Source organism: Cricetulus griseus (genome assembly GCF_003668045.3).
Source record: "Cricetulus griseus strain 17A/GY chromosome 1 unlocalized genomic scaffold, alternate assembly CriGri-PICRH-1.0 chr1_1, whole genome shotgun sequence".
In the NCBI taxonomy this organism is placed as follows: domain Eukaryota; kingdom Metazoa; phylum Chordata; class Mammalia; order Rodentia; family Cricetidae; genus Cricetulus; species Cricetulus griseus.
The window spans coordinates 8,497,591-8,506,611 of NW_023276807.1; the positions used below are offsets into that span (position 1 = coordinate 8,497,591).

General features: G+C 46.7%; 1 long non-coding RNA gene across 1 annotated transcript; it reads left to right on the forward strand.

The window, feature by feature from the left end:
* Positions 1-629: 629 nt before the first annotated feature.
* Positions 630-8,599, forward strand: LOC118239744. The gene is made up of 3 exons (XR_004772606.1): positions 630-731; positions 1,387-1,651; positions 6,321-8,599. It is a non-coding gene; the product is annotated as an uncharacterized LOC118239744 (long non-coding RNA).
* Positions 8,600-9,021: the final 422 nt, after the last annotated feature.

A 9,021-nucleotide genomic window follows, 5' to 3' on the forward strand; every position in this document is an offset into this window, starting at 1 on the left:
CCACACTCTGTGATCCAGCCTATTCCCTGAGAGGGTATAGTCAGACTCACTGCAAAGTTGTTATCTTACTCTTGGTTTAAAAATAATAATAGTAAAATAAACTCCCAGAGCCAAGGTAGTCCTTTGTGCTAAGTATGTTAGGGCTTCGGAGTGTGTGTCAAAACCCTGAAACATGGGCTTCCATGCCGGCTGAGAAGAAAGCCATCGGATGTGTCTTTGTCTAATGGTGACTCAGAATTCGAGGCAGGAAGAGAGAACCCTCTGCAGCCAACTGCTTCCTAGCCAACTCAGGACAAATGACTATCAGTGTGTGGGCACTCCCAGCCACAAGTGAGAGGGAAAATGCCCTTTACACAAGGCACAGCCGGTGGTCAGTAACACCCTCTACTAATGTAAACACGTGCCTCCCGTTGAGGCTGGCTCTTTGGAGATAAGACCCTTACCCTGTGAAAAGGGGAATCTTGTTTTGCAACACACAGAAAAAAATGTGCAAAGAAATAGGATATATGACACACGGTATGATGTGATCCGTTTCGGTAAATATGATATGGCATGCCATAGTGTGAATACAGTGTAATAGGATGTGGTTGCATAACGTGACATGATGCAATATGATGTGATACAGTATGGTATGGTAGGGTGCACAGTACAATACCAGACAATACCACACAGTGTGGTGATTTAGGGGCAAGATAAGGCAGTGGAAGAAAAGAGCCCCCGGAATGAGATGTGTACGTACGGACCCTACAGCCTTCCTCCCTCAATGCAGCTGCTGAACTGGAATCTCATGACTTCTAACACAGAAGTCACTTCCCCTTCCCTGTCCCTTTCCTTCTATCTCCCTCCTCCGAGCTGTGAGCATTGCAAGCTTGCCTGCCCTGTTGTTTTGTCTCTCTGTCCTCCAGCTCCCTTCTGTGTCTGTTTTAGGTTCTTTTACCCAGAGGACCAAGAATCTACAAAAGGGACTCTCGATCCCACGGTGGCACCGTAAAACAGGGCTAAATAATGCAACTTTAACCTTGCTTGCCACTCAGACCTAGCGTCCCAAGGACTAGAAATGTTTCTATATAGCCAAAGCCAGAGATGCTACACCTGTAGGGGACACCAGGACTTCCTCTTCTCTAGATGTGGCAAGTGAGGGTAGAAGAGGAGGGAAAGAGGGAGGGAGAAGCAAGAGGCAGACCTTGTCTTAACCCGTCTCTGTTACTGCAACAAAGTACCGGCCTCTGTGTGTAGCTTATAAACAATACAAATGTGTTTTTCACAGTTCTGGAGGATGAGGAATCCAAGGCCAAGGGATCAGGATATTTGAATCTGGTGAGAACACTGGCTTTGCTTCCAAGATGGCTTTTTATTTTATTTTATTTTATTTGTATATTTTTTTAGGTATGAGTGCTCCATCTGCATGGATCCCTGCATGCTAGATGAGGGCAGCTGAGCCCATTACAGGTGACTGTGAGCTATTATGTGGTTTGCTGGGAATTGAACTCAGGACCTCTGGAAGAGTAGCCAGTGCTCTTAACCACTGAGCAGCTCTGCAGCCCCCAAGATGAGATATTGAAGACTGTATTTGTGTGTCACAGAAGAATAAGAAGATAGAGACACATAAAGGACAAAGCTAGTGACTCTTAAGACACCAGCATTCATGAGGGTAAGATAATCATTGCCACAAAGGCCACATTTCTTAATACCCCCATCACAAGCATTGAGTTTCAACATCAAGTTTGGAAGAGGTGCATTCAAACTACAGCAGGTGTGATGGTTTGAAAGGCAAATGTCCACCTCAGGCTCACCTGTTACCTGATAGTACTGTTTTGGGGTCATGATGTTTGGGGACTGCGGTCTATCTTACAGACATGGATTGCTGAAGGCCTTTGAAGACGCTATCCACTTCTGATTCCAGCCCAAGCACACTACCTCCTATCTATGGAGATTATTTGTGTTTAATTTCCCCTAGATATTCTTAAGCATGTTGGCTAGATCTGCATGTGTCGAGGGCAACTGTAATTCAAAGATCAAGGCCCTATGGAGGTGACAGGCACATGCAGGCACTGCCCCAGGCAGTTGTACTTATATGTATTTCTTCCAAGGCTTCCTTGTCCTTTTGGGTGATGCTTGCTTCAGTGGCAACCAGGGCCACCCTTATGACTGGGCATGGTTGGTCCTTAGTCCCCACCTTCCTCTCATCTCAGATTTACTCCTGCACAGTCTGTGTCATTATGGACCCCTGTGGTCCAACTGTACCCTCTAGAATCCCTCTGATCCTGGGCTACATGACCTCTGGACCTTTAGCTAGTACCTAATATATTATTTTTGAAGCATGCTAGGGTAGCCATATTTTTACTCTTGTGTCTTTAGGAAAGATGGCAGTTACCATGGATACCATAAACCCTGCAGCACACCTTTACTGGGGTCTCCCATCCCCAGCACACAAACTGTACACAGGAGTTTCCTGGGAAGTGATTCCCTGCTCTATACCTCAGGGCTAGTGTGGGAGTAACCCAGAACCTTCCCTTTAGAGGACAAATGACAGCTATTAGAAGTTTGTCCATTTAAAAAGGAAAGCAAACTTGCTCAAACTAGCTCAGGTGGAATGGTAGTGGGGGGGGGGGGAGACAGAGAAACCATGAAGTCCTTCAGGAGGAACAGCTGGACTACATGGAGCCAGAGAACTCTTGGGCCTGTCCTGGTCTCCCAGCTGGCTTCCTGTGGCCTCTCACCCCAGCTTCTCTGGGCAAAGTTTTGAGACCTGTGCTAATGCTGAGCAGTCTGGAGTGGTGGAGGCAGGTGGAGAGGTCTAGCTGCTTGCCCATGACAAAGGCTCTGCACACCTTCTTAGGAGCTTGGCACAGCTGTAAGGTGTGAAAACTGTATTTTAAAGATGACCTTGACCATACGAGCTGAGCGCACCTAGTCCAAACACCAGAAATCTGAAAGGAGCCACAGCCAAAACTTTCCAAGCAGTGATAGGAGGCCTTTTACACACCCAGGTATAACCACTTACAATCAACCCCAGACTGTCTATGGTGTGTTTGAAATATAAATAAATTTTGTGCTTGGACTAGACCTCTGTCCTCAAGATAAAATAATAATAAATAATAAATAAATCTGAAATCAGAAATTCTCCTGGTCCCACCATTCAGTAAAGAGATTCAACCTATGTTTACATCTTGGGCTTGGGGGGGGGAGGTCTTAGCATTGGCAGCATTTATGAAGGCAGGCTTCTAAAGTCTGCTTTATTGTTACCATCTGCAGACATCCACTGGGATGTGTTTACCATTGTTCTCCAGCAAAGCTCAAGCAGATGCCCTTGTAAATAATGCTTCCTTCCGGCTTCCTTCTACTGGGGAATCCCAGTGGGTAATTAGCAGGAGCATCACATGACCCACATGAAGCTATCTCAAACACATGTATGGTTTAGAGATGCTTCAGTAAAATTCATTTCACGGTAGGGTCAATATGGGGGAATGATTCCGTGCAAAATGATGGGAACAAGCAGCTGTTTGCCTGTTTTCATACCAAAGAGCTATCAGAGTGTAAGGGAAGATGAAGATGAGTGATGCTCAGTGCTATCACTTTACAGAATAATCTCCACACCCTTAAAACCCTATAAAGGAGTATTTACACACATCTAAAGTAATTATTTAGTGTGTTTTTCACCCATTCTTTTTTTCCAACTTTTTTTTATTTGAATTAGAAACAGGATTATTTTACATGACAATCCCAGTTCCCTTCTCCCTCCTGTCCTCCCCTATCTGCCCCCCAACTGAAACCCTACCTATCACATATCCTTTCTGCTCCCCCTGGATGGTGAGGCCTTCCATAGGGTGTCATCAGAGTCTTTCGTATCCTTTGGGATAGGGCCTAGGCCCACCCCTGTGTGTCTTGGCTCAGGGAGTATTCCTCTATATGGAACGGGCTCCCAAAGTCCACACCTATGCTAGGGATAAGTGCTGAACTACTACAGAAGGTCCATAGATTTCTGAGGTTTCCTCACAGAAACCCATGTTCCTGGGGTCTGGATCAGTCCCATGCTGGTATCCAAGCTATCAGTCTGGGGAGCAAGGGTTCCCCCATGTTCAGGTCAGCTGTTTCTGTGTTCACCCATTCTTTTAAAAGTTACTTAACAAAGTAGGCAAAGATGTGCTTTTGTGGGCAGTTACGATTGAAACGGTACCTAATTGCCTCCTTTATTTGATAGTTCTTATGCAACAACATGCAAGTCCTGTGAGGCAAAGGAAACTGCTTCCCATTTTCATTTTGCCTGATTTTCTGTCAGCCTTCCTCTTCCAGTGTTCCAGAGTTCAAATACGTCATGCTCTGAATCCTAATGGGCTCTGTACTCTGTGAAAAATGAAGGCAGCTTCTTCTCATTGGGCGCATTCTCTGAGTTCATCCACAGATAATGTTACACCACACATAGCCAGCTTTCCAAATGGCCTATGGGAACTGGAGAAGGAAAAGAGACTTCTATGGCAAATGGATGTCTCTATGATGCCCCAGATTAAGAATGGCAGGGAGCCAGACATCCTGTTATGTCTGCCTGAATAGGCCTACATACTTAGGAGACTGAGGCAGAGATCCCTTGAGCCCAGGAGTTCCAAGATAGCCTGGGCTACAGAGTGAGGCCCCCATGGGGAGGAGGGGATGTTGTTAGATTTTCAGTATTCCTATTGCTTCCAATTGAAACAACACCCAGCTACTCAACAGGTAAATGCAGACCAATGAGACTGTAACATGCAGGAGTGATTTTGACTCTTTCCAAGGGGAGTGTTTTACTTCAATCTAATTTGAAAGTCTGCAGCCTGCTGGCTTAACTAGTGTCTTGTAGGCCCAGACGGACAGTGAAAGTTGGCCATTCTCCGCAGTGGCCCCTTTGTGCAGTTAGTTGCCTGCTTCCTTGTGAATTTCTGGCCCACTGCATTCCACCTACTCATTAGCTTTATTTAAAAACCTATCATTGCCTGGAGACACCTGGGTCCGTCCACAGAACGTGAATAATTGCAAGAATCGAACAAAATTAAGCACCCAGGATCATCAGAGGTGGCTTTGTGCAAGGATAAAGCACAGCTGGTGCCCCCTTAGAAGGTGAATTGAGACTAATTGGATAATCTAGAAACCAATTAGCCTGAAAGAGGAAAAAAAAGTCGGTTTAGCTGTAAGGAGAGGCATTCTCAGTGGGAAGAGGAAAGGCATTGTGTGCATTAAGATGCAGCTTATGGAACTGAAATACCCTGGGATAGAAACATTACAGATTTATTTTCACTGCCGTGGTATAAAACATTAGGGTGAAGGTGCTGGGCTGGAGTCAGAGATGGGGCTTTTCTAGTATGAGTTATAGGCATGGGTCAGGCTGTCCCTTCGGCTGCAAGACAAAGTTTTCCTTATGTCAGTTGCTGTGAATCTTCCTTTGAAATGAAAATGGCTTGTAGACCTACTTTTACTTAGCACCTAGGTAGGTATACATTTGACTCTAATAAAAGCCATAAATATTCTTCTGCTAAAAAGTCATGTGCAAAGGTAAGTGTCCTTTAGCACATTTAGTCCATTAAGAAGGCATGAGCTGAGGATAAATCTTCTAAGAATGTCACTGTACTAGCACTGTAACCAAAGTTTGAATCTGTAACATGTTTGATCATATAAGAACACAGGTGGCATCTGAAATTAATAGGCCCTTAGGGTGTAGCAGTGTGAAATTGACCCTGTGGCCTCATTTCTAGAGTCCTCTAATCAACAGGCCTCAATAGCTTTGGGCTAAAATGAGGTAATGTTCGCATTTAGTAGCATCTATCACAGGAAGTAACAACTAGCAGGCCTGTAGTCAACCCAAGGGTCATGGTGTCACTTGTATTTCCAAAGTCCAACCTCTTGCCAGGAACTTACTGGTGCTTGATGAACATGCAAATATCACAAAATCAAAGTGGGGTAACAATACCTGGAATGACAAACAGACACATGCCTTGGTTCTATCTAGGCTCTGGGGACAGACATTGCCTGAGTGGATAGGAGCTGGCTGACAAAGCAGCCTGCAGGATGGTGTGGTTGTTTGAATAGAAATGGCCTCCATAGACTCATGTGTTTGAATACTTGGTCCAAAGGGAGTGGCACCATTAGGAGGTGTGTCCTTGTTGGAGTGGGTGTGGCCTTTTTGGAGGAAGTGTGTCACTAACGGGTGGGTTTTGAGGTCTCAGAAGTTCAAACCAGTTCACTTCCTGCTGCCTGCTGATCCCCTCCATGCCACCATGCTTCCTACCATGATGATAATGGACTGAACCTCTGAAAACTGTAAGCCAGCCCCAGTTAAATGTTTTCCTTTATAGGTGTTGCTGTGGTCATGGTGTCTCTTTACAGCAATAAAACTCTAAGACAGATGGGAAGGAAGCCATGCCCTGCTTCCCTGAACCCATGAGCAGGAGCCACCTGTCTCACTGCAGAAAGCCCAGCATCTAAGGCCTTGGACAAAGCACAGCAGAGAACCATGGTGCTCCTGTTGAGGCAACAAATGACCTACCAGCACTTGGAGAATCAACTAGAGGAAGACAGCTGACTCTGAGACAGCTTCCTTGCAGAGCCCTTCCCAGCACTTCATCTATGTGTTTTTTCTGTTGCTAATTTTTCAGTGAAGTTGGAATTTTACTCCCCTTCCCCCATTCAGCTGTTTCTCCTAGATGAGCTTGAGATCAGCATTCCAGCCTGCTTCTTACCTACACATACACCTGGCCTTCCCTACTGTGAGGGATGCTTTCCAGAGGCAGGAAGAGTGTTCCTCTCAGCCCCTGACTCCAAGAACATGATGCAAGGCCACTTGTCCCTACAGATGGCTTTTTAAATCAGCCTTTCCTAAACAACAACAACAACAACAACAAAATGGAGCTCTAAGAAGATAAATTGGCAGTGGTATCACTTGTGATGTTGCTTGTTGACTGGGTTATTTCAAACCAACCCCCCATCCAGCCCTATAGATTCTCCCTGCTTCAAGACAAGGCTGAATTCACCCCAGTGTGGTGCAGCATCCCCAAGAAGGCCCAGATGCCATCCTGTATCAGCTCCAATGCTAGTCACAACTCACAGTAAAGGGTCCTCCTTGGGTGTCCTGTAATTGCAGCTTTGGAACTGGAACATTACCTGTGATGACGGTGTTCCCATGGAAGGGAGGCTGCCACAGCCCAAAATTGTGCCCAAATGTAGGAGGCAGTTGGCACTTTCATGTGCTTAAAGAATTTCTGTCCTGCTTTCAGAAGTGGCTTTCAAATAGGTGTTTGGGGGTAGATTGTTTCAAAGTATATACAGTATATATCGTATTTTACCCCTTTTTAATTGCACAACTCAGTAACATTAAGTCCATTGACATTGTTGTGTAACGATCATCTATCTCTAGAGTTTCATCATGCTAGACTGAAACTCTACACTGATAGACATGAATTCCCTATGTAACACCCTCTACAACTACCCCTAGGTAACTACCATCTATTTTTCTGTCTCTATGAGTTTTATTGCTAGGTGAACCTCACATAAATAATATCAACCTTTGGGGTTTTCCTCAATGAGTGTAACTATTTTAAAACCCTTTCACACTGTAGCATGGGTCAGAATAATTACTTCTAATGAATGAATACTAGCCCATGGTTTAGATAGACCACATGTTCTTAACCTATTTGTCTATCCATGGACACTCAGATGGCATCTCCATGGAGGCTGTGAATTCGGCAGCACATCCTTCAGTGCTCACTTTCCAATTCTCTGGGTGTGCGTCTAGAATTGGGCACTACTCGCTCATTTGGTAAGTCCATGGTTAGAGGACTGGCCGTATGGTTTCCCATAGCAACTGCTCTACTTTACATCCCCACCAGCAGGAAACAAGGGTCCCAATTTCTCTACATCTTCATCATCTTTTGCTATTTTAAAGAGTCATTCCAGTGGGCACGGCCTGGGCTTGCATCTCCTTAATGTGTAACATTAGCCGAGCATCTCTTCGGGTGTTTAGTGGACACTTGTGTGTCTGCTCTGGAGAATGGCCTGTCCAAGTCCTCCACTTGTTTTTAAGTAGAGCTTTGATATTGTGTTATGATGATTGTCAAATCTCCTTTTTCACCTAGATTGAGGCATCCTTAGGAGACAGCAATGGGCAGCCAGTGCTGGGCTCTTGCTGGGCGGCACCGCATGCCTGTGGAGCATCACTGAATACAACAGCCTCTTTCCCCAAGAAAGCAGTGAGCCACTGAGGCAGCAATCACAAAGCAGCGTCCCAAACACACTTGGCTCTGCAAGGCAAGAAAGGCCTTGGCCTGGACAGCTCTGGGGACCAAGTGACAGCAGCAGCCCCCTGAAGCTGCACACTGGCCTCACCTAGAGTCCCCCTCCGTGGGATTCTAAACCCCGAGGCCAGGGTGTTTTCAGCTTTTCACTGTAACACAGTCTCATCCAGAGAGTGGCTTTTTCCAGGTCAACTCCCCTCCCCATGCCCCACCCCCATCGGGGCCAGTGTTACTGAACACCTTTAGGGAAGGAGGCACGGCTTGCAGATTAGTATTTTTCAAACGTGCCAAAATAACCAAATAATTTCCAAGTGTAGTCCAGTCGAGGACCCTTGATGATTAAACACGAGTGACCTGGTTTGAAGCACGTGCCTTGGCCTTTCTTGTTTCCTGGCTTGACCCGTTGGTCCAAAGTTGGCCAGGGCCGGGTGGGTTGGGGTGTCTTTCAGGCCTCTGGGTGAGGGCGTGGGCCCAGCATCCTCCTCCATGGATACAACAGGGCTCCCCGCGCGTCCCCCGCGTGCTCCAGCTCTAAAGTAAACACAGCGGAGAGACCGGTGCCGCCCGCCCGCCCGCCCGCCTGCTCTCTGCCCGGCTGCAGCCGGCCCGAGCCATGGCGGAGGCGGTGCCGGCCTCCCCTGCGGGTGGCCGCGGCCTGCACCGAGGCATCATCCAGTGGTGAGCGGCCGGGATCCGGCACAGGGAGGGTCACTGCCGGCGGGGCGTGAAGCCCAGGCCGAAGGAGAGGAGGAGGACTTCTAAGTCG